Genomic DNA, 26,653 nt, shown 5'->3' with positions numbered 1-26,653 from the left:
GCATTTTAGGGAAAGCTTCCTTGGTCTTAGCTTTTGTTTGGGAGTGAAGAGGAGAGTTGTGTAAAGCGCTTTCAAAATCTGTAGAAAAAAAAATAGCTTCTGTCTGTGGGAAAGCAGACACTTTCTGAAGATGTTCAAACCGTGCTCTTTACTAATGAGGTAGGCGATATAATGAAGGGAGAGGGAGGGAGGGAGGGAGGGAGGAAGGGAGGAAGAAGAAAAAAGTAGTGAAAACCGTGCGAGTATAGGCTACAGGTTAGCAGAAAAGTCTCATTTAGATCTTCGCTTTCAATTGGCCACTTGCCTCAAATTCCTGCCACCTTTCATAATATAATGTGCCAAAATGCTAATAAATCCTCGTGTCTCCTGGATTTTGTTTGCATAAAATGTTGGCTTTTTTTTTTTTTTAAATCTCTTTCCTCCAAGGAAACATCACGTTGCTAGAATTTTCCATTTTTATGGAGTTTATCTTGTTGGTGAAATATGTGTTCCCTTTGTTATTTTAACAGAAACAATATTACAGAAGTTACAACACAATTTAGATGTATTTCAAAAGGCCACTAAATTAACCTCGGAATAGACGTGGATGTGATTTGACAAGTTTATGTACTTGCTGGCTCAGGCTCACCCTCAGATCAACTTCGGGAGCTGAATTTGCAGTAACTGAACTCATGAGAAAACGTTTGGGTCCTAAAAAATCAAATCCAAACATTCAACACTTTTAAAACAGTAACCTTCCATTTGTTGGAAAGAAAAACAAACAGCCTTCCTTTAATATAGAATATAGATCATTTAAAGTCATCAGCCACTTAAAATACCCCCCTTGTGTTTCTGTCATTTATGTCGTATCCTCTGGGAAGTTCTTATAAAAATGACCTGTTGAATCTGGAAACAACAAGTCGTTCTGTTTTAGCACAAAGGCAGCTCTGTTTTTTTTCCACCAAGGACACAAGAAAGGAGTGATTAAAGACCCCTAAAACTCTTATCTGTAGCAGTTTGCATTGGTTTTGGCCTCGTCCAGTGCTGTGAGCGAACACAGCTCAAGCTGACTGTCTGTAGTGTTCTAAGCCATCACTGGGCTATGAGGTGTGCTGTTAAATATGGTGAAATATTTAGTACTGAAGTCTTTGTTTTTCATCTGGCCGTATCAACTTGATTTCCACGAAGTAACAGTGCTGCTGTTTGCTCCCAAAATGAGCATATGAGGGCACAGTCCATCTACAGACCTGGATCTTATTTTCTGTGGGACTTCTCCTGAGCTTGTGAGCAGGGAAGGAAGGCTTTAAGGCCACTGGAAACACAAGCATTAAAAACAAGAAAGAAAAGAGAAAGAGTCATAAACTTGGAGGCCACTCTCTCCTTTGGAGACTGGATGTGGGCTGAAAAGTAAACCTGCTTGGATTGTTTATTTCAGCAGAAGAGTCCCCGTAAAGCAATTTATGGTGGTTACAAAAATAACCACACAGTAGACTTCATGGTTTGGTGAATCTAATTTTCCAAGTGTTGGAACAATGTCTTTGTTTCACTATTTGCAATGTTTTTTTTTTTTTTTATTGGATGCATAAATTCAGTTTAACTCAATTACATAGAAAAACATTATTATTACTATTATTATTATTTTAAAATCCAACCTATGGGGTCTGGGTTATGGTGATCATTTAATGAAATGTCTCCCACAGTTCTCTTTCATCTTGACTCTGAACTTGGAGTTTGATGTTGTGAGAAAGGCTGAAGCCTGAACTTTCGGGGAGAAAAAAAAAAACCCTCTCCCATCCAGAATGCCACTTAGCCATTCAGTACATTTTAGCTGTTTTTATTTAACTAATATTTTAGAACAGGTGATTTGGGGAGATCTTCCTGAGTCAGCCCCCAAAGTTTGTAGTATAGCATTTCTAGCACACACTTCTGACCACACAGGCGCACACACACACACGCGCACGCACACCCGTGTACAGAAAGAACAGCTTGATATTTGCATGCTGAAATGAATTATGGAAGAAAAATAACCTCTGTGTAGTATTTTTATTTGCCTAGTGACCTGGGAGAATCCTAAAATGTCTAGCCTTGGTTTGGGGCTCAGCGAGATGTTTGCCATGAGTTTGTTGTGGCAGTGCCCCCTACTGTCCTCACAGAGGGATAATTTTGTGACTGTTAGGAAGTTTGCAGAAAACCCCCTGGAGAATGAATTTGAGGTTCGGAAATGGCTTTTGCTAAGATGTCTCCATCAGTTTCATGCACTGAGAAGAAAAGAAAATGCTTTATATAAACTTTGTGAAAAAGTAGCGGGATACAAATCCCTTTGTTTGAGCAAATCTGTAATAAAGGTGAAGAAAGTGAATTTGTCATTCAAAACCTCTAAGAAGGACGTTATTCATCCCGATTTAAAATGTCCTCGCAGCCTTCCTCTAAAATAAATGAAGGGAAAGGGACATTCTATATGCCAGGAGGTTAGCTAATGATAATTTAGGAGACTTGAGTGGAGTTTTCTGGATCTGAAATTCCAGCCAGAGGGGTTTAAAAAACATTCCTCATTACTTAATTTAGCATACAGGATATCAGGACGACAAGTGTCTGGGGCCTGCGTGCTACAGGAAGGCAACCCTGTGCAGCGAGTCGGCCCCGTGGGCAGTGTGTGTGTGTGTGTGTGTGCGCTGGGCTCCTGAAGGGGAGTGAGTGGAAACTGGCTTCGTCAGCTTCCAAACCTTGAGCTCTTTCCTGGAAATCCAGACCAGCGGCCTCTCCTGCGGTTCAAGAGCAGGTGAAGGTCTCAGTCAGGCACCAGGGCAGGAAGAGTGGGAAGAAGAGCCGGTGTTTTGGGGGAGGCACGGGAATCAAACAAGGCTGTGTAAGTTCTGAGCCCCGAGCCTCATCTTACAGAGACTAGAAGGCGTCGGCATCAGCTAAAAGGCCTGCCCTTTCTTCCCCAAGACAAAGGACCGCTATTTATGATGTATTTTCACACACACACACAAAGTATAAATATGCAGTTGATCTTCCTGAGCGAAGAAGGTTCTGTATCCATGGAGTGGATCAGATGTGGACCGAAAATGTTTGGGGAATGCAATTCGTCCCGAACATTGTTCTTTGAACAATACAGTATGGCAACTGTTTACCTGGTGATTGTGTTGTGTTGGGAGTACTCTAGAGTTGATTAAAAGTGTATGGGAGGATTGTAGGCACATACCATGCTGTTTTGTCTAAGGGACTGGAGTATCCGTGGGTTTTGGTGTCTCATTTGGGTTCCAGGAGCCCATCCCCCCCCAGAAACTGAAGGCCAGCTCTGTACATTTAGATGTATATAAATATTTGGCTTCTGTAACATTTTAGTCTTTTATGTTAATACAAGATAGGAAGTATTCCTTATCCAGTCTCTACACAGGAATGTTTACATCCTACGTTTTAGTTCCTTTTCTTTAGTTAAGCCTGGACAGTTTCGGCAGGAGACTTGAATCATTTGAGTCTGGAGCATACAGGAAAATCAAAGATGACTCAGCTTGCAATTGAAGACTTAGTATTCTCCCGACTTCCTCAAAATCGGGAATTTTCTGGCCTCTAACGATCACGACCTTGTTTTTTAAGTTCAGTGGGGAGGCGAACTGAACAGAGGAGAAACGGAGAAATCAGCATTTTGTAGCAGCTGGGAGCAGCTGCAAAGTACCTCCGTGTGCAGCTTCCCACCCTCCTGTGCAGCCAGGCCCTTCTGCAGGAAGGGGTTGAAATGAAATTCGAGCCAACGGAGAGGCAGAGTCTGGCCACCCAGGCAAGGTCATGTGGACTGGAGTCCAAAGGCACTCTCTGTCCTGTGAGCAGAGGGATGAACCTTGGGCAGGCCACAAGGGTGCAACGGGAATGGGAAGAAGTGTCCTGGACTCTGAGTCTAGCAGGCAGGCAAGTCCATGGAGGGAGAAGGGACGGTTTCCTCCATGCATAGAGTTTCCAGGAGCTCATAGGAAGTGGACACTACCCACCCAGTAAGAGATGGAGGAGCCAAGATGCTGTCATTTGTTGGCTGGATGTCAACATGTTGGGCTTAACCTCAGCAGACGACACCAGCACAGCAGGTCCAATGGCCTTGTTCTCTGTGTGTGTGTGTGCATGTGTGATGTCCTCACACATACATGTGTGAATGCAAGATCAGACACCCAGTAGGTGAGGAAAGTGGTGGAATTAACACGAGGGAAGTTACTAAGCGGTAGGAACTTCTGAGCAGTACTGGACATCTTGGGTATGGACCAAGCCTTGGCTCATGGTCTGGGCCTTAGGCAACAGCCGCAGCAGCAGCAGCGGTAGCAGCAGCAGCAACACTCTTGGTAGAGCCAGCCCTGGAGCACTCTGTGTGAGTGAGTGTTCCTTTATAACGGTCAGATGTGTCAAGCGCCAGTATACTTTATGTGAAATACGTAGACATCGCTGGGTGGAAACCCACTGGAATAAAGTCTTCTCCTGCCCTCCCATTAAAAAGGCAGTGCTGTGGCCAAAATGTTTGTCTCATATAAATAAGTATGTTGATTGGACGGCAAAGACTCAGTGCCAAATCTGTCTTTTGGAGGGGTCATGGGAATAAAGTAAGCCTGTGTCATTAATGACAACACAGGCTAACCTTACACAGACCAGATGCTCCCATCGTGAGGAGAAGAGTGTCACAGAGCAAACAAACCTCCTTCGCATAAACAACAAAAAAGAGCCTTCTGTCTCTACGGGATGCATCTGAGCCATTGCACATTATGGTTACCATCAGTCAAATCTCTGGGCCCAGAAGGGAACTTGCTGGACTTAGCATTATTCCTTTGAGGGAGCGCGTCCTCTACCAACTAATAGTAGCTCCGCTGATAGAGAGTTTTGTTTCTTGGTCTGTGTTTCCCAGTGATTTCAGACTCCAACCTTTTAGGAAATTTGTTTCTCCTGAAGTAATAAGTTAACAGTTGTGAAAATAAAGTTTCATTTTTAATATATGCTTTGAATATGTTAGCTGACATTGCATCAGAACAGTATTTTAGCTCCCTGGTTGTGACGTCTATAAGAATTGTCTTAAAATGCTTGTCAGCGCTTTCAAAAGTTTGTTAATTTGATACCATTAAAAATCTCGGTGGGGGCTATGGATTTACCCTTGGGTAATAGATAAACTTATATGAAGCCAGAATTTAGGAATTGAGAGAATGCTGAGTTTACTGAATTGAAACGCGTTCACAGTTCTTTGCCTCCAACGTTGCAGTTCTTAAAATCTTACATCGCTTAGGTGCTAATGGCCATTCGTGCACCTAAAAATTTACGTTTACCCTAGGAACACTTTAAGACTGAACTCCAGAAGTTCAGAGATTGCCTGTTTCAGAAATTGTCTGATGACAGTACATACAGAAAAAGAACGGAAAATGTGCGTTAAGTATGAAGTTTAACACTTGCCATTAGCAGGATTCTTCCGAAGGTTGCAAAATCCGTCCACCTTGACTGTGACGTGTAGCGCCACCTAGTGGAAGGAGGCGCCTTCGCGGAAGCCTGCAGGGAGAGCTTGGAAAACCTCCTTCTGCTCAGAGCGTCTTTGCAGTCTCACTTTTAAAAGGAAACAAGAATGCATCCTGTTTAGATGGCATTTAGGCCAAGTGTGACAGCCTAGCACAGCTGAGCTGCACATCAGCTGCTCGAGGCAAGGAGCGTTCGCGTCTTTTAGGTAGGGAGTTTATTCTTTGGAGAGAAATAAAAGAGACTTGACTTTACAATAAAGCCGAACACCAAGATATAAATGATTAGGAGATTTATATTAGACGTGTGTATGGCTGAAAGGAATGCCATCTGCCCCAGATTACTTCTGTTAGTGTGTTTTGCCTCTGTTTCTGAGATCCAGCTTCAGATGAAAATACTTCCAGATGATTTTGTTTGAACATTGGTAACACAGCCTCACTCCTTCCCTGGTGGTGCAGGCACCGGTGGAGGGTCCTGGGATTCTTAACAGGCAGCGCACAAAAGCTTGCTTAACCCTTAATGCACCTGAGACGCCTTGTTGCAGAGCCTACCCACTGCGTGAGGGCGGGGACAGCTTCCTAGCAAATGCCACGGCATTTCCTCCAGGACACAGCTTTCTGTGAGGCAGTCCAGGATTGGAGTTGGGGGCAGGGTGGGGGTCAGGGTAAAATGAAGGCTGGCAGGGGAGAGTCCTTTGGCCTCATGGGCAACTCACTTGCATCCCGCATCAGAGTGCCTGGGTTTAGTGGCTGCCTCTGACTGACTCCTGACTCCAACTTCCTGCTAGTGCAAACCCTGGAAAGCGGTAGATGACGGTTCACATAGTCGGCTCTCTGCCACGCATGTGTCAGACCTGGACTGGGTTCTCAGCTCCCAGATTCAGCCAGGCCCTGTCTCCGCCATTGCAGGCTGGGGAGTGAACCAGTAATGGTAGCACATTTCTTTCCCTCTCCTTCTCCTTCTCTCTGGGCATGTGCGTCTTTCTCTCTTTCTCTCTCTGTTTCTCTGCCTCTTAAAATTAAAGAAAACAAAGACTGAAGGGGAAAGGACAAATAGGGCGTCGCGGCGGAGAATCCTGGCAGACAACAGTTGCACCCAACGATCAGTCCCGTTCCTCTGACATAATCCATGGTTGGCACTGCGCACCTGCGGAGTATTCTTTTCCCAAGCCCTTGACTCGGTCTAACCATGAGAAAATGCTACACAAACCCAAATCGAGGGGGCATCCCGCAAAACACTGCACCAAAAACCCTTCAGAAGTGCTGAGATTGTGCAAAATGGAGTGAGATCTATGCACTCTCTGAGGAGGTGAGCTGTGCCTCATTATTGATGGGTAAGATCCATGGTAATGCATGTGATGGAGAAACTGTGTGTGGATTTAAAGATTTTTCATGTAAAGATAAACTGATATTTTAATCTCATTTTTTTTTTCAGTGAAATTTCTAAAGTCCCCTCATTTAGGGGATAGCCTTGTTTGGCTCCTGATGTAGGAAAAAGGCATTTATGGAAAAAAAAAAAGCATTTATGGAATATGAATAATGCCTGCATTTTAGCTTCCTGTCGAGTTAACGTCTTTGTTTTGATCATTGTGTTCTACTAGGGTTGTGCAACATAATAATCTTGGAGGAGTCTGGGTGAAGAGTGTATGGTGATTTTCAGAATTAGTGTTTGACATTTTAATACCTAAAATAATTCTGAAACCCAGAGTGAAGACAGGAGATGCCAAGGGGCATCCAAGGTGCTTCCTCCATGCCAGTTCCCTTTGATGCTGTGTGCCTTCTGCATTTTCCTTGGGAAGGGCCTTGCAATGGCCTGCCTGCCCCTATTCCCCAGTCTCCACCTGATACTCCCAGATAGGCTGATCTTTCCCCTGGCTTCTTTCAGAAAATTGGTTCCTGGCTGTCTTCTTACTCTCCTATCCCTAAAACAGGCACTGAGTTTTACTTTTCTCTCTGTTTTCTGTGGCTGAAAAGTACAAAATGAAGAAGATATGAGAAACCCCCTCCTGCGATGTCAGAGAGCAAAACCTTCAGAATAAATGACAGCACTTTGAGGATGTAAAGAGCTCAAGTGAGGCTCAGAAGATAATAAGACTGGGGCATATGGCTCCCCCCCCCAACAAATATAGAAGTTGCAGGTGTCTGAGTTTGGGGGGTTGGGAATAAGGTGAAGAGGTGGAGCCAGGACTGTGGAAGTTCCTTATGGCTAAAATGACCACGTGGCCCATGTTTTCCAGGCCAGCTTAAATCTTCTATCTGTTTACTTGGTCAAATGCTTGCAACTGATTTAGACACTGTGGCTTAGGAAACGGGCCACAGGAGCAAAGCAGAGGAAGGAAGAGAGAAAGTTCTCTCTCCAGAACTCTTTCAGGCCAGTACCAGAGCATCCTATAACCATGTTGGTTTGTCTTACTGGGCCTTGTGTTATCAAACTCAGATTTCCTGTCTAGGCGACATGCTGGTGTTTTTGCTTTATTTTTTAATAATCTTTTGAAACAGATTTTTTTTATTTGAAAGGCAGAGTCACAGAGAGGGAGAAGATCTTCCATTCAGTGGTTCACTCCCCAAATGGCCAAGATGGCCGCAACTGGGCCAGGCCAAACCCAGGAGCTTCATTCCAATCTCCCACATGGTGGCAAGGCTGAGTATGTAAGCCCTCTTTTGCTGCTTGCCCAGATGCATTTGCAGGGTGCTGCATCAGAAGTGGAGCAGCCAGAACTGGAACCAGTGCTCATAAGGAATGCTGGTGTCATTGGCAGTGGCTTAACCTGTGCCACAACAGAAGCCCTTAATCTTTAAAACACTTGAGAAAGGGAGGAAGAGAGACACCAAGAGAAATCTTCCATCCCCTGGTTCAGTTCACAAGTGCTTGCTGGGACCAGGCCAGGCCAAAGCGCAGGGCCCTGAATTCAATCCAGTCTGGTCTCCCACATGGGAAGGAGTGTCCCAAGTGCCTGAGCCAGCACCTGCTGTCTTCCAGGGTGCCTATCAACAGGAAGCTGGATCACAGGCACAGCCAGGACTCAGGACCCAGGAGCTCCAGCATTGAATGTAGGCATTTCTAGTGGCATCTTCAGCGTTTTTGCCCCATGTCATCCCCTGCTTTGTTTTTAAACACACAGTGATGTCTCTGGGCTTGTGGCTGAATGGAGTAATGAAAATCTCCCTTGAAACATTTCCTCTTTGATATTTCTAACAACTGTAAAAATAATCTTATCCACATTACATTTTTACTTAAGCAAAACAAAGCAACCCCTACTCCGTCTGGAGACTCAAAGGCACTAACTGTTGATCCACTTATCTTTATTGGATCTCATCTGTAAGCCTCTTCCGTGCAAGAGAGAGGCTGCAATTGCTTAGGTAGATAAAAATAATTTCTGTGAATTAATACCATTCCCTATGTGTTGTTTGGAATTTCTCCACATAGTTTTTCTTCATGCATTTTGAACCTTTTTTCAAATAGTGAACTGTTTGAACCCTGCCGTGTACGTTTGATGAAGTCTTCTATTTTAGATGTAAGGCGATACAGGTGGAGTATCCCCTAAACGTTTGGAACCAGTAGAGTTTTCAGTTTTCAGATTTTTGGAATATTTGCATATACATAGTGAGTTATCTTGGGGTGGCACCCAAATCTGCACATAAAATTCATGTATGTTTCCTATACACCTTCGACACATAGCCTGAAGGTTATTTATTTATTTGAGTGACAAAGAGACAGAGACAGAGAGAGAAGGGAGAGCCTCCCACTGCTTGTTTGCTGTCCAGGTTTCTGCAAAGTTCGGGATTGGGCCAGTGCCAGCGCCAGGTAGGAGCCAGCAGTGCAGTCCAGGTCTCCCATGTGGGTGGCACGGACCCAACTACTTGAGCCATCACCTGCTGCTACCAGGTCTGCATTAGCAGGAAGCTGGAACGGGGAGCTGGAGCCAGGATGCAAACCCAGGTACTCTGCTAAGAAGTAGGGGTTATTAGGCCAGCGCCGTGGCTTAACAGGCTAATCCTCCGCCTTGTGGCGCCGGCACACCGGGTTCTAGTCCCAATTGGGGCGCCGGATTCTATCCCGGATGCCCCTCTTCCAGGCCAGCTCTCTGCTATGGCCCGGGAAGGCAGTGGAGGATGGCCCAAGTGCTTGGGCCCTGCACCCGCTTGGGAGACCAGGAGAAGCACATGGCTCCTGCAATCGGATCAGCGAGATGCGCCGGCCGCAGCAGCCATTGGAGGGTGAACCAACGGCAAAAAGGAAGACCTTTCTCTCTGTCTCTCTCTCTCTCACTATCCATTCTGCCTGTCAAAAATAAATAAATAAAGAAGTAGGGGTTATTAGCTTAACTACCTTAACTAACTGTTGGGGAACCCTTGTGTCTCAGTCTGCCTGTGTTTTGACTGCAACCAGTCATATGGGGTCCAATGCTGAATTTCCCCTTTGAGACATCATGTGAGCCCTCAGGAAGCTTTAAAGTTTGGAGCATTTTGTATTTTTGGATTGCAGATGTTCAGTCTGTATAAACCAAATCTATCGATTCCTCACTCTGTACTGGAGGATGCTGAAGGTCCGCTTCAAGGGTCTGTTGGGTTACCCATGGGTGTTATGGAATATCTAAAGCCGACCTCTGGTTTTTGTCAACTTCTTTCTCTCTTTCAGTTTTCTAGAAATCATCTGATCACAGAACATCCTATCATTGAGCATTTCAGAAATCTTGGGACATTTAATTGATTTTACCCCACTTGTTAAAAAATCACAACTAAGAAACTCTGGTGTTCTAAAATTTATTTTTTTAGTTGATCATAATCATGGCACATTTCAATATAGGAAGACAATGTGTAATGATTAAGTCAGGGCAGTTAGTTTCTTTTTTTTTTTTTTTTTTGACAGGCAGAGTGGACAGTGAGAGAGAGAGAGAGACAGAGAGAAAGGTCTTCCTTTGCCGTTGGTTCACCCTCCAATGGCCGCCGCGGTAGCGCGCTGCGGCCGGCGCACCGCGCTGTTCCGATGGCAGGAGCCAGGTGCTTCTCCTGGTCTCCCATGGGGTGCAGGACCCAAGCACTTGGGCCATCCTCCACTGCACTCCCTGGCCACAGCAGAGAGCTGGCCTGGAAGAGGGGCAACCGGGACAGGATCGGTGCCCCGACCGGGACTAGAACCCGGTGTGCTGGCGCCGCAAGGCGGAGGATTAGCCTGTTGAGCCACGGCGCCGGCCAGGGCAGTTAGTTTCTGTCTCTGAACACTTAGCTGTTTCTTTGTGTTCGGAACACTCAAACTGTTCTCTTTCAGTTCTTTGAAAAATATACAGGAAGCTTTCGTATCCCACACTAGAACCTATTCCTCCTATCTGCCTGTAATTTGGTACCCATTATCAACTCCCCTCTGTCACGTTTCCCTGTCCCCTATACCTTGCTCATCACCATGCTCTCTCCTGTGAGAGCAACTTTCTCAAATGGATCAAATGAGCAAACTTCTTCCTTCTAAACTTCCTCATGAGGAAACTAAAACATTGCCAGAAATGTAAGCGGAGGATGCTTGCCGCTCCTGGAATTGGAGCCCAACAGGCCAACATGGATACTTAAATCTAAATGTTCACTTTTTGCCCTGTCTTTGGATGCATTGGCATGTTTTCTAACTGAAGGTCCAAGACCAGAATCAAACATATCCAGGGTGCTGTACCAATGGGGCAGCCATTCAATCCCACCATTTTCAGGGACTCGGATGGCTTGCCCTTCATGCAGTAGCCATATACGGACAATTCTGTCAGAGAACGGCATAGAATGAATGCCCTTGTGTGAGCTGGTGACCCATGTCCATGGGCTGCAGTCTTCCCAGCCACCCTGTAGTCTCTTTTGCACCTGAGGGAGCTCTCCAATGACTGCTCTCCCTGACCATTGCTGAGCCACTGCCAAAGTCTGTCTTTTTCATCCTTTTCTTTGTTTTTGCTTTTGGATGAACACTTACCAAAAAAAATTCTGCACTTAGTTAATGCCCACCATCAGAGCAAAGCCCAGTTGCTACCCCAAGTGCTATTTTATCTTCATGATTGTTGTTGTTAATAACTTGCATCTAATTGATTTCCTGTTGGCTACTCATTATTAGCACCAAGCACTTCCTGTAGTGGTCAGGCTGTTAGCCACATAAGACGGGGCTGTTGATTTGGACTTCCTTGCGATGGAGTCATACGTAGGGTGCTGGCGATAGATGCTCTCTTACAGACGGAGATTGGCTTTTGCATGTGAAAAAACAGCCCAAGATTAACCTAAAAGCCAGACACTCAGGGTTTCTAATTCTGACAATGCAGTTGGGAAACCACTGCATGCCCCAAACTGTACACATTTAGTGTTGGAGGGTTTGCAACAACGGCAACAATATTCCTCAAATGGAGCCAGTCAAAGCATTTTTGGTTTTTTTTGTTGTTGTTTTTTTCTCCTCCCAGAACTGGTGAAGTAAAGCATTGAACTGAATCAAATCAAGAGTCTATTCGTCCCTAAATTTCTGTCTTTTGTCTCGGATATTTCCCCCAATATCATGGTATACTCGTTGTTTCGGGGGCCTGCTGGATCCTTGTCAGTCACTTGTGTGTTTTATGGTTGTTGCCTGCTTGTGGAAGATTAGTGGCAGAAACCCGAGCGCAGTCAGGAAAAAGTTTGCTTTTTCTCTCTGGAGTGTTCAGAATAGGAAGTAATCAATCAAATTATGGGAATAAAATTCCTCTTCCCTTTTTCCGAGTTCTTACTTGGATTGCCTCTCTCGTTTCCCTAGGAAATATCCACATGGCCAGCCTGGTTTGAATGACAAAGTCAAAAACATGATGTGTGGGTTATGGTCATAAATCTTTGCAGATTCCTATAAAGTTTAGGTTATTAACAAAGGGGACTGGATTAAGCTACAACTAAAGTTACATTCCCAGAGTTAACTGTTCCCCTCGTCACCTTTCTTAACTGGAGCCATGTTTGCAGGAACACAGGGCTTTGAAAAATTCTGGCAAGAGGAAAACACTGCAGTGATGCCGTGGTTTTATTTCACAGGCGAAGATTTTTTAAGTAAACAAAAACTTGGCATCTGTTTTTTTTTTTTTTTAAATAAAGTTTCCTGGTGGACTCTAATTATTCTTGTAGTTTCTTTCATCAAATCTTGTGGGTTGGCTTTAAAAAAAAAAAAAAGAAAGAAAGGCTGCTTGTTTTTCTTTCTAATGGGGCCTTACTCTTTCTTGTTGGTGTAGGAGGCCCTGGGATTATAAGAGTATCTGTTATAAAGGCTTTGCCCAAAGCCAGAGGGTCGACCAGAGTGCCCTGCTAGGGTTTAATGATGGAAAAAAAACACGCTGGATCTGTTTTATATTTGAACGTGGGGAGGGCCCAGGGAGCTGATGCTTGCGATGAAAATTCTTGGGATTTTCAGGTGCATTTGCCCTGTGGCGAAGGGTGGCAGTGGCTTGTTAATAAGTGGGACATTTTTAACCTCCTTGAAATACTGATTTTTTTTTAAAAATGTATTAGAATATAATTCACATATTGAAAGCCAAACCCCAAACTAAAACATAACAAAATTGCATGGATGGGACAAGTGAATCTCAGCTGAAGGAGAAGGCTGCTTGTTTACAGCTTAATGATTTATGGTCAAGACCAGAGTTAGACTGTAGGAACTTGGCATGAGCCAAGAGTTGGTTTTGTTTTTGTGATGCTACATTTCTGTGGGATACAGTGTGGCACTTCATTACCTGTATGCAATGTGTAAGGACCAAACACAGTAACTAGCATTTCCATTTCCTTAAACATTGAAAACATTTCTGATGAACAGGTAATAAATATTAGCACATGTGTCTTGGGCACGGTGTGACACTTGGATACAGGGAAACCCATGAGTATACCAGAAGTTTTTCAAACTGCGAATCACAAAACATTAGTATATAAGAAACTTTTTTAAACATGGAGCTATGTATAAAATCCATGTGTAATAAGATAAACTGAGAGAGTGGATCCCATGCAGTAAGCGAGACAAGTATTACTGTGACAAATTACATTGACACCTGTGGATAAGTGTGCAGAAAAGGCTGAAGATGAAATGTTTTTCTATAGTATATCTCAATAGAAAAAAAATTTTTAAAACATGGAGTGAGGACTCTGAAGTCCTGATTAAAAAGACTAGGATGGGAGGGGGCACTGTGTATACAGCAGGTTAAGCTCCTGCTGTAACACCCGCATTTCACATCAGAGTGCTGGTTCAAGTTCCACATACTCTGCTTCCAATACAGCTTCCTGCTAAAGCACCCTGGGAGGCAGCAGATGCTGGCCCAAGTACTTGAGTCCCTGCCACCCACATGGGAGATCTGGGTGGAGCTGCAGTTCTCCCGGCTTCAGCCTGGTCCATCCCTGGCTGTTGTATGTATCTGGGGGAGTGACCCAGAGAGTAGAAGGTCTCTCTGTGTCTCTCCCTGTTTCTCTGTCACTCTGTCTTTCAAGTAGATGAAAATAAACATTAAAAAAAAAGACTCAGATGAATGTGCTTCTTGATCCTTTGAGAAGGTAAGTGTGCGTGTTCAGTGCCCTGGATTCTATACTTCAGTCATTCTCAACCTTCTGTGCCTAGAGTCTTGGGCTTGCATTTACCTGTCACATGCTAGATATATGATTTGTTGAATAAGAAAATGTAAAAATAAATGATCCTTTGGGCCAGGATTCGGCATTTTGTTTCTGGAAAAGATGAGATGATAGCAAATAGTTTAGGCTTTGTGGACCATAAGGCTACTGAGTAGCAGAACCCTCAATCCTGCTCTTGTAGCTGGAAAGCGGCCCCTGGCAGGAAGTCAATGAATGGGTGTAGCTGTGTTCCACTAAAGCTTTACCTAACAGAACAGACCTTGGGTCCAGCGGCTGCAGCTTGCAGACTTCTGGGCTGGGTTAAAGGCTTCAAGTAGTTCTCTTGTTACCCTCAGGTGGGCACGCACAGTGAACACACACAGAGGCAGTGTGGAGTGCCCAGTGTGGGTTGTGAACCTTGCATTCAAGATCCAGTTCAGAAATAACAGAGCTCCTGTGTGACAGCTGCATTAGGATCTCCCTCTCTCTCTCTCTCTCTCTCTCTCTCTGTCTCGGAACTTCATGGCAGTGGTCCAAGGGAAGTTTCTGTAAGAGGCAGAGTTGTTGGAGATGGTGACATTTCCTAGAAATGTGATTATCTGCTCACTCAAACATTCCATTTTGGAGGAAACATATAAACAGGAATCAAAATAGTCATTGGTCATTTTCTCAAAAAAGCAAAAAAATAGCTTAATAATCAGGAGCAGGTCCTATCAGAGTGTGTGGGTTGGATTCTTGGCTCCAGCTTCCTATTAGTGCAGACCCTGGAAGGCAGCAGGTGATAGGCACAGAAATGGGGTCCCTACTACTCATGGGAGACTGCGTTCCTAGCTTCTGCCTTTGGCAGCTGTCCAGCCCTGACTACTGCAAGCACTTGGGGAGTTCAGTCAGTGAAAAGGAGCTTCCTCTCTGTCTCTCTGCCTCTTGAATAAATAAATTAAGAAAAAAAAAAAACCCTTAATGGTCTACTTTGATGTTTCCTTGCTCTTGTACTTGAGTGAGTTTGGTTTGTAGGTCTTCTCCTGTTCTCCCTTTTCCATTTCCCCCTTTGGATGCCTGGGCATTGTATGAAGCATTTTGGAAGGAACAATAGGAGAGGTCCCACTCACTGTCACCCAACCTCTCCTGAAAAACCCTCCCAATGAGGTTTAATTCAAAATTCTGCCTGTGCAGGAAAGGCGTGAGATGTCAGGTAGGGAACTAAGTTTGGGGAGAGATTTTTGAGAATTATTTTTAAATTTGTATTTATTTCCATTTATTTATTAGAGAGAGTGAGTGAGAGAGAGTGCTCCTGTCTTCTGGTTCACTCTCCAAATACTCCCAATGGCTGTGGCTGGGCAAGGCTGAAGCTGGGAGCCAGGAACTTAACCCAGGTCTACCAAGTGGATTCCAAGAACCAACTGCTTGGGCCATTAGCGCTGCCTCCCAGGGTCTGCATCGAAAGGAGGCTGAAGGCAGCAGCTAGATCCCAGGTATAGAGCCCAGGCACTTCAGTACAAGTTGTGAGTGTCCCAAGAGTGGCATCTTACCTGCTAGGCCAGATGCCACCCTTTGAGGATTAGTAAGTGGTATGTTTATGAAGATTCATGGTCAGCACTGTCCAGTGAAAATGCAATAGTAACCATGCATTTCAATTGAAGCTTTCTACTAACTACCTTGAAAAAAGTAAGAATAAGGGTGCAAAATTAATTTTAACGATATTGTAATGTAAGTAATATGTCTAAAATGCTATAATTTTTTTAAAAAAAGATTTGTTTATTTATTTGGAAGACAGAGAGTTACAGAAAGGCAGAGGCATATGTCTTCTATCTGATGGTTTGCTCCCCAAATGGCTGCAACATCTGGAGCTGCGCCAATCTGAAGCCAGGAGCCAGGAGCTTCTTCCGGGTCTCCCATGCGGGTGCAGGGGCCCAAGGACTTGGACCATCTTCTACCAGTTTTCCAGGCCATAGCAGAGAGCTGGATAGGAAGTGGAGCAGCCTGGACTCAAACCTGTGCCCATATGGGATGCCGCCATTGCAGGCAGCAGCCTTACCCGTAACGCCACAGCGCCAGCCCCTAAAATACTATAATTTTAACATGTAATCAAAATAAAAGATGGTTAATGATATATTTTATGTTTTTTCATACTAACTCCTCCAAATCTCATGTGTATTTTACCCTGGTAGCACGTCTCAATTTGGACCAGCTACCTTTCAAGAGCTCAGGAGCCTGGGCGGGGCGAGCAGTGGCTGCATTGTCGGCTGCCTGCAGCTCTCAAGGCTGGGCCAGGGCAGTGAGTGCTGATGGCTCTCAAGGGGGTGGGGTGGGGGGAATGGTTTTAAAGACGGCGTCTGGTTCTGCTTGGGAAATCTCGACCTTGGGGGTATATGGATGCCTACTCTGGTGGGTGATTGTTGCGAAATGATGGAGGCTTGCACTTGGGAATCTTAGGGATTATGGAGAGTAGGGGAAAGATTTTCCAGATGTTATATTAGTGGGAATTGTAAACTTCTATATGGAATTACAGCAATGAGGGAAAGGAGACAATTGGAGAATACTTGAATACTTCCTAGCAATTGTAACTGTGATTGGAATGCAGGTAGAGCAGTAGCAGGTAACACAGACAACAAGCAACTTTGTTTGGATGTGCAGAGTGGAAAGAGCTCTGGGTAAGCTGGAGATAACAAGTAAGGTCAGACTTAGGGGCCATCCAGGAGGCAGGGTTGTTGAGATTGTACCATCCTTCAGCACTCCAAGTGTGGAGCAGGAGACAAGCAGGGAGGAGAAAGAGAACAGGACCAGAAAGACAAGTTTATATCCTGACCCCAAAGAGAGAGTTTCTATAATTTGTGCCATGCAGGCAGAAGTGTGTAGAAGGGAATGTCCTGGGGGCTGGCATTGTGGTACAGCGGGTCAAGCTGCCTCTTGCAATGCTGGCATCCCATATCCTAGTGCTGACTGAGTTCCGGCAGCTCGGTGCTAAAGTACCTGTGCTAAAGCAGTGGAGGATAGGCCCAGTACTTGGGCTCTTGCCACCTATGCGGGAGACCCGCAGGTGGTTCAGGCTCCTGGCTTCAGCCTGGACCATCCCTGGCCATTTCAGCTGTTGGAGGAGTGAACCAGTGGATGGTTCACTCTCCTACCCCTTCCCCCTTCACTCTGCCTGTAAAACAAGTAAATATTTTAAAAAAGGACTGTACTGATGTCTACCATTTATTTTGAGACACATTAAAAAGGATGTATGGGAAGATGGATAGATGTGTGACAAGGAAAGTATACAAAATGCATATTCAGAATTAATTAGTGAGTATATGGGTGTTGCTTGTACACTTCTTCTAAATGTTTTCTATAGTCAAAGCATTAGTAAGAGAGGGGTGATGTTTTCAAGGTCAATGGTATCGAATGCTATGAAAAGGTTGCGTAGAGGTTTGGGAATGTTGACCTGGTCAGTGACGGAAGCACTGGTGACTTAGAGACCAGGTAGGCTTTTGTGGTGTGACAGAAGCCAGAGAGCAGCGAGGCGATGAGTAAATGGAAATATGTCCCAAGAGGCAGGAAACGTGAACCTCACCCACGTAGCCGCTAATCCGTCCTGCCTCCTGTTCTTTCCTGCACTTGAGCTGACCAGCGGGATCTCAGACACATGTAAATAAAATTTTCCGAGAGGGAAGCAGAGTTTAAGATACATGTAGTGTGTTTCTGTGCTACTGCAGAGGTCCCAGCTTCTGCACTGCTGTGTCTCCTTACACGGACTGAGTTCATCAGAAGTTTATCAGGGGATTTCAGCTAGCTTTTACTTTTTCTTTTCTTTTTTTTTTTTTCCTGGAAATTACAAATTTCAATTTATTGGATGGGTGCTGTGATTTCCAACATTCATTATTAAACACATGCAGAGTCCGAGATGTTTGTTTAATTTTCTTGAAAATTTTGATAGAAGCGTAGTGGCATGTTTTCAAGGAACCATTGCAACAACCTGTTCTCAACTCCATTACAAGAGTGAAAAGAGAGATAGACTCACTTTCAGTCTATATCTTCTTGAACACTCATTTGAAAACTCCATGATAGAATGAAGGAATTTAAATATTCTGTATTTTCTCTCCTCAACATCGAAATCTTTTTGAAATGTCTCAGCCAAGGACTATTCTTCCATTAGTGACATACTGTATTTCTTCACTATGAATATGAACTAGCAGGGGTTGGCATTATACAGAGGGTTAAGCTTCCGCTTGTGATGCCTGCATCCAATATTGGAGCACCAGTTTGAGCCCCCAATGCTCTGTTTCTGATCTAGATCCCTTCTAATGTAACTGAGAAAGCAATGTTGATGGCCAAAGTACTTTTTACCTTCCACCTGGCCCAGCCCTGGTGGTTGTGGCCATTTGGGGAGTGAGCCAGGAAATGGAAGATCTCTCTCTCTCTCTGTCTCTCTGCTTTCAAATAAAAATAAATAAATCTGTTTTTTAAAGAGTACATAATAGCAGGCAAGATCCAACTACTTTGTTGGATTCTTGATAACTTCATTTATCTTCTCTGGAAATTTTGGCGATGGCAAGAAAACATAAAAAATAAATCAAAGCAAAAAACCCTAGGAGTGAGAGAACCAAACCTATCGATTTGTTTATGTTCTGACTCACAATTTTGCTGTTCGTGGCAAAAAAAAGTAAAACACTACATAGTGTTTTAATTTCTCTCCAACTCATCGAGGCTTGTAGAGAAAGGACTTAGAGGGTATTTCAGTCTCAACATTACTTTAGTAGACAGAGTTGCTTGTATGCAAGATTCAGCAACTATCTCCAAAGCATATATTTTTAAAAGATTTATTTATTTATTTGAAATCAGAGTTACACAGAGAGAGAAGGAGAGGCAGAGAGAGAGGCCTTCCATCCGATGGTTCACTCCCCAATTGGCCGCAATGGCTGGAGCTGCGCCGATCCAAAGCCAGGAGCCAGAAGCTTCTTCCAGGTCTTCCACGCGGGTGTAGGGTCCCAAGAACTTGGGCCATCTTCCACTGCTTTCCCAGGCCATAGCAGAGAGCTGGATCAGAAGAGAAGCAGCTGGGACTCGAACCGACGCCCATATGGGATGCCAGAGCTTCAGGCCAGGGCTTTAACCTGCTGAGCCACAGCACCGGCCCCCAAAGCATCTTTTTAGATTTAATTTTGGAATCTTGAAAATAGTTCATTCATTTCACTATGTGTGTCACTTCCAGCCTCTCAAAAGTGTTAAGGGGGGGTGGGGGTGGGGATTGCTTTAGCGACATAGCAACAGATTTAGGAAGAGAGAGGGAGGAAGAGCCTGGGGAGAGCCAAGATCCAAAGAGTTAAAAGGCTGGTGGCTTACATTTAAACAAACAGATACGTGAAACCTTTACTTCTCTAATATGGTGATTGAGATAAAGCCGGCTTCTATGTGGTCCTCTGCAGCTATGTGACAGAACTTTAGAATGCTTCGTGGCATGACCAGAAACTCCACAGATTCACAGCAGAAGAGAAGGCGGAAAACTAAAAACTGAAGGCAGAAAAGAGGAAGTACCGCTGAGCAACTGCTTGCTTCCCTAAATCCATGCAGAGCAATTGATGTAAAAAGTCTCAGGTTTTCCTAGTGGTCAACCTGGTTATTTTCAGGGGAGAACTCTGGAGGAGCCCATAGACCCTGAAATTCACAGATGTTGAAATGTTTGCACCTGCTCCTCCAGGTCTCCCAAGTCTCATACTGTCATTATGGCCATGGCTTTTTCGTGAATTCTTAAACCCTCAATGTTTTGCCTTTTTGGTTTCCACTATAAGTTGGTTCACCTGGCTTCCATTCACAAAGAAGGAGAGTGAATAGCTGTGCCATCTTCACAGGAATTCCAATGATCTGCCTCTACACAGTTAACAAATGGCTGCATCTCACAAAGTGTTTTGCAGGCTCCTTCGACATAATCTGGTGCAAATGTTTTTCTGTGCATCTGTGCATAGCTCTATCACAGTTATGGAAAGACATGACAGTACTTCAAATAGGGTTTCTAATAGGTGATTGATTTCTCAAGGAAAGGAAGCATGAAAATCATTCATTAAATACTATGCAAAATGGTGATTGTCATGACATGCTTAGAAATCTATTGGACATTGAACGTTTCTTCCCACGTGCAACTCTGGTGGCTAAGCATACTGTGTCAATGGATCAGTTATATTCTGGCTCTAATCTTGCAAGCAGATTTATAAATAATGCCTCATTCATAAGTTATTTATAAATTTACTTATAATAATATACTTCATATATAAATAATATTTATAAATATTAATAAATAACACCTCAATTAAAGGGATTTGGGCATTGGACTCATGTATCCCTATTATCATAATATGCTAGAAGTGTTTTAAAGGTTTGAACAAAACTACTGGTCTTTACAACAAGGAGTTTTTAAAATATAAAATAATAATCAGACCTCTAAGCAACTTCAACCCATAGAGTTGGGCCTCTGACTTTCGGTATGCACACGAGTTGTGTGGAATATGCTAACTCAGTTTGGAAAGCAGAGGCAAAAATCATTTTCCTTGAAAACAGAAAGTTCTTTTCCTTCCTCCCCAAGGCCTCCAGAAATGTGAACTGTTGAACTCACATTTGAATGATGATGTACTTGCACTTTGCCCAAAGAGCCATTTCCCCTTTTAGAACATCCATCAGGAAGAAAAGAGGAAATGCTTTTTCAGATAAACTGTTTCCCAGGAAAGTCCCTCCCCCGTTTTGTGTTTGTTTGTTGAAGTCAAGGTGATTTTAAAATGAGAGGCAAGCTTCATCCTGTTCTCTGGTGATATTTCAGTAGTAAAATGGCATGCATTTCTGGGTTCTGTTCCCTTAGTCCAGAGATGGTAAAGAAAGTAGTTCAAGGTGTCTTCTGTGAGCAGAAAAAATAATTCATATTATTTAATAGCATGTGCTCAAATAAAAGTCATAGAAATGAGAGATGTTTCAAAATTCGCAAGCTTCTTAACAGACAACTACAACAACATATAAAGTGAATGTACAACCTTAAAAAAATTAGACGTATTTAGGCTCAGGATAGTGTGGTTGGATTTACTTTTATGATATTCAATTAGTTGAGTTTGTGCTAAATCGCAACCCTCTGGGAACTGAACTTGTTTATTCTTAGCTAAAAATAAAAGTACCTTATGATTAAGAGAGACACGCACAATCATAAAATCTCATTACTCAAATTGGGGATGACCTCAGGGTCACTGAGTCTTATACTTATCTGATAGAGCAGAGCTTGTTAAAACAGTTCCATAGCTATTGCAGTCATCAAATAGTACATTTAAGATAAGTGAACAAAATGCTGATAGGACTTATTTGAATACTAAAATATATGGTCAGTCCATTGCTTACTTCACTGACTTATTGCAAGGCAGTTGCACATCTTTTTATTCTTTATTTCTGGGACTAGGTATTTTGCAGCAGTGTACAAATACTATTTTATTAGCCCATATTAAAAGTTATTCTAGGAATGTTTTTCTATATACATATCATGTATGTAAATGTATATATCATGTATAATTGTATATTATGAACCTAAATATATATATGATCTACATACATGGGAGTACTTTAAAAAGTTGATGGAGAAAAAGAATTAAAAATACAAATCAGGAGACATTTGGTTCCGTGGATGGGATCCCTGAGTCTCAGCTCAGCGTACCCAGCTCCACTCATGATTACAGCTTTCTGCAGCTGTGCACCCTGTGAGGCAGCAGCAGATGATGGCCGAAGGACTTGGAGACCACCTGGAAGACTTGAATTGAGTTCCCAGCTTCTGGCTTCTGCCTGGTCTAGCCTTGACTGTTGTTGGCATTTGGAGAGAGAACCAGTGGATGGGAGAGCTCTCTGTCTCCTGTCTCTCTACCTTTCAAATAAATAAATAAAAATACATTTGAAGAAAAATATTATAACTATGAATTCATTTTGGTGCAAAAACCTTTTTGTCATGCTATAGAGAAAATGCATGAACAGAAAAAACTGTGCACAAATTTCAGTTTTTTACCCCCCAAATAAGCTCATAATTGAAATTCCAATTTTTTTTTATTATTTTTGACAGGCAGAGTGGACAGTGAGAGAGAGAGACAGAGAGAAAGGTCTTCCTTTGTGCCGTTGGTTCACCCTCCAATGGCCGCTGCGGCCAGCACGCTGCGGCCGGCGCACAGCGCTGATCCGATGGCAGGAGCCAGGTGCTTCTCCTGGTCTCCCATGCGGGTGCAGGGCCCAAGCACTTGGGCCATCCTCCACTGCACTCCCGGGCCACAGCAGAGAGCTGGCCTGGAAGAGGGGCAACCGGGACAGAATCGGTGCCCCGACCGGGACTAGAACCCGGTGTGCTGGCGCCACAAGGTGGAGGATTAGCCTATTGAGCCGCGGTGCCGGCCTGAAATTCCAATTTTCATGAACTTTGTGAGGTGCCCTAGGAAATGCAGTCAGTCCTACTTTAACGCTGCACTGAAACACGAATGTGTTCCAGTGGATTCAAATGTCAGGAAACCACTTGCACATGATGTGAGTTTTGCATGTGCTTTGTATGAAGTTCTGTTCACAAGAAGAGGTGAACCCAGAGACCCCCACATCCAAGCCTCGGCATCCACCAGCAGCCTCAGTTCACTGCATATGCTATGAACACCTTTTGGCCTGATATTATATTTTAATTTAAATTTTATTGTTAAATTTGACTCGTGTATGTAAGTGATAAATAACAATTATGTACATTTGTGGGGCTCTAGGTGAGGCTTTGCTAATTTGATTTTAGAGAGTCTTCCTCCCATAGCTTTACAGTAATTCACCAGCTGGTATACTTCTAATGCCCACTTCCTCAAGAACACTCTAGGACTTTTCAGAGGAAATCACATTTATCTCATTGTCTCTAGGTTTCCTTCTTTTTTTTTTTTTAAGATTTATTTATTTTACATGAAAGAGTTACACAGAGAGAGGAGAAGCAGAGAGAGAGAGACAAAGAGGTCTTCCATCTGATGGGTCACTCCCCAGATGGCCACAATAGCCGGAGCTGTGCCTATCTGAAGCCAGGAGCCAGGATCTTCTTCTGGGTCTCCCACATGGGGGCAGGGACCCAAGGACTTGGGCCATCTTCTACTGCTTTCCCAGGCCACAGCAGAGAGCTGGATAGGAAGTAGAGCAGCCGGATCTCTAAACAGTGCCCATATGGGATGCTGGCGCTTCAGGCCAGGGTGTTAACCCGCTGCGCCACAGTGCCGGCCCCATGTCTCTAGGTTTCTTAACTTTAAATGTATGAGAAACTGCAATCTATTGTCTTAGACTCTTACTCTACATTTTCAAATATACTTATTTATTTGAGAAGCAGGAAGACAAAAACATACAGACAGAGCTCCCGTCCACTGGTTCACTCTCCAAATGCCTGCAGTGGCTGTGCCTGGGCCAGGCCCAGCTGGGTATCCCTTGTGGGTAGCAGGGACCCAATTAACGTGAACCATGGCCCAGGGTCTGCATTAGCATTAAGCTCCAATTGGGAGCGGAGCTGGCACTCGAACCCGGGCATGCTGAATATGGAATACAGGTGTCCCAATCAGTGTATTGATCACTAAGCCAAATGCCCACTCCCTTCATTTTAATATGCCACTAATGAACTTATTAATTTGTAGCAATCAGTGGTTCATATCTGCTTCTCCTGATTTGGCTCACCGTCACCGAGCCCTGCCCATTGGGCTACTGGTGCTGCTGTGGTTGAGGATGCTGGGCAGAGGGGCTGACGTGGCCAGGCAGTGCCTCTGCTGTGCCTGCTGCCAGTCTCACCCTCAGTCCTGCCGCTCACTCTAACCTCAAGCTTTTCAGTGTTGTCTCCAGAAGCCCTGTAGATTTTCTTCCTCTCTGCAGCTTTGTTTCAGCAATGCCCATGCTAGCGTTTTACCCCAGCAGACTGCTTGTACTCACCCATTGCAGAAAATGTAGCAAAAGGCAAGAAATAACAACCCTTGCAAGCAGCTTGATATATAACTTCCCAGATATTTTACTATGTATCACATATCTATTTTGTTTTGTTTGTAATCTGATTAGGATTATACCATATGTAAAATTTCTTATGATGACTCTTATCATTTAGCAGGGTAGTAAAAACATTCCCTAACTATGCTGTTAGGCTTTTTATAAATATCGTTACGACTTCCAAACCCCCTTTTAAGAATGTATCATGGCCGGCGCCCCGGCTCACTAGGCTAATCCCCCGCCTTGCGGCGCCGGCACACCGGGTTCTAGTCCTGGTCGGGGCACTGGATTCTGTCCCGGTTGCCCCTCTTCCAGGCCAGCTCTCTGCTGTGGCCCGGGAGTGCAGTGGAGGATGGCCCAAGTGCTTGGGCCCTGCACCCCATGGAAGACCAGGATAAGCACTTGGCTCCTGCCCTCGGATCAGCGCGGTGCGCCGGCCACAGTGCGCCAACTGCGGCGGCCATTGGAGGGTGAACCAACAGCAAAAAGGAAGACCTTTCTCTCTGTCTCTCTCACTGTCCACTCTGCCTGTCAAAAAAAAAAAAAAAAAAAAAAAGAATGTATCATGATTTTCTTCTCATTTTACCTTTAGGTACTTTCTAGTTTGGGATGATTATGAATTTTGCTTTTGATGAAATTCTTTGTTAGTAATGCTGTTTCTGATAACTGAATAAGAGCTGTTTAGAATGTATTTCTAGAAATAGAATCATAGAGGCCAATGTTTTGGTGCAGTGAGTTATGACACTGTGTGGAACACCAGCATCCCATATGGGAGCTGGTTCGAATCCTGGCTGCTCCTCTTCTGACCCAGCTCCCTGCTAATGTACCTGGAAAGCAACAGAAGATGGCCCCAGTACCTGAGCCCCTGCCACCCATGTGGGAGACCTGGATAAAATTCCAGCTTCTGGCTTCAGTCTGACCCTACCCCAGCCATTGCAGCCATTTTGGGGAGTGAACCAGTGAGTGGAAGATTTCTTTCTTTCTCTCTCTCTCTCTCTCTCTCTCTCTCTCATAAAAGCTTAAGAAATAAAACAAAACAAGGGGCTGGCACCGTGGCTCACTTGGCTAATCCTCCGCCTGCAGCGCCGGCATCCCATATGGGCACTGGGTTCTAGTCCCGGTGGCTCCTCTTCCAGTCCAGCTCTCTGCTGTGGCCCGAGAGGGCAGTGGAGGATGGCCCAAGTGCTTGGGCCCTGCACCCGCATGGGAGACCAGGAGGAAGCACCTGGCTCCTGGCTTCGGATCAGCACAGTGCACCGGCCGTAGCGGCCATTTAGGGATTGAATCAATGGAAGGAAGACCTTTCTCTATGTCTCTCTCTCACTCTGTCTAACTCTACCTGTCTAATAAAAAAAACAAGCAAACAAACAAAAAAAACAAACAAACATGAAATAGAATCATAGGACCAAAGACTGTGAACTCTGGATAGTCTTGTGTGCATTTAAACTTGGAGAAATATTGATTTAGTAGAACTTTGATAGAGTTTCCATTTCTTGATCAAATGGAAACAACAACAAAAAAACCTTTCATTTGAATGAAAAAATATATCCAATTATTTGAGTGCTTTCATTTGTTTGAAACAAAGATAATGCTAAACATGTGACTATTTAAAAAGATACAAAGGAACTTAAAAAAATTGTGGCAGAGGGAATTAAATGATAAGCTTATATTGGTAAGAAACTTTTGCTAACCACACATCCCATCCAGCATGCACAGATGCTCAAGTGCTTTATATGAAATGGTGTTGTGTTTGCATGTAGCCCAAATACATCTTCCTTTAAATCATTTCTAGATTCTATATCACACCTAGGACAATGAGAACGCAATGCAAGTAGTTGTTTTACTGTGTTGTTCAGGGAGTAATGATGAGAAAAAATGTCTGTTCATGCTCAATACGATGAAAGGTTTATTTGAATGTTTTCTTTCTTTTTTTTTTTGAGATTTATTGTATTTCTTTGAAAGGCAGAGTCAGAGAGAGAGAGAGAGAGAGAGAGAGAGAGAGTGCTTCCATTCCCTAGTTCATTCCCCAATGGTCACAATGGCCAGGATATGAGCCAGGTAGAAGCCAAGAGCCAGGAGCTTCATACAGGTCTCCCTCGAGGGTAGCAAGGACCCAAGTGCTTGGGCCATCTTGTTCTGCTTTTCCCAGGCCACTAGTAGAGAGCTGGATCAGAAGTGGAGCAGCCTGGATCCAAACCAGCACCCATATGGGATGCCGGCATTGTGAGAGGCACCTTTACCACTGTGCCACAACACTGGCCCCTGAATATTTCTGAATATTTTCAATTGGTGGTTGATTGAAACCAAAGAGTCAGAACCTATGGGCACAGAAGGCAAATTATAATTCAAATTCAGACTATTGTTATATTTGCATATAATTGTTCATGCTGACATAGTTTCCATAATCCCTCTTACCCAGGTAAGATTTTGTTAATAGGATGTGTCTGGTGTCACATTGAGAATCTAAATGTCATTTTTTCATTTACTCATCCCCTAAACATTACCAAAGCTTTTTTGATGTATCATGGGAGGGGAGACATTGGAGCCCAGTGTTTAGACTAGATTGATGAAGACCTCAGTTACCACTGTAAAAGCTTCATTTTTTAAAACCTTTCTTTAGCAATTGCATGAATTCTGTTGTTTAAATGTGTCTTAAGTCACTTCAGCAACCT

General features: G+C 43.9%; 1 protein-coding gene across 1 annotated transcript in view; it reads left to right on the top strand.

Annotated features, from left to right (window-relative positions):
- Positions 1–26,653, top strand: part of HS3ST3A1 (heparan sulfate-glucosamine 3-sulfotransferase 3A1) — a 103,213-nt gene that overhangs the window by 1,190 nt on the left and 75,370 nt on the right. The window lies entirely within an intron of this gene.

This window comes from Lepus europaeus, chromosome 18 (assembly GCF_033115175.1).
Source record: "Lepus europaeus isolate LE1 chromosome 18, mLepTim1.pri, whole genome shotgun sequence".
Taxonomy (NCBI): Eukaryota; Metazoa; Chordata; class Mammalia; order Lagomorpha; family Leporidae; genus Lepus; species Lepus europaeus.
This window is presented reverse-complemented; position numbering and strand designations above follow the sequence as displayed.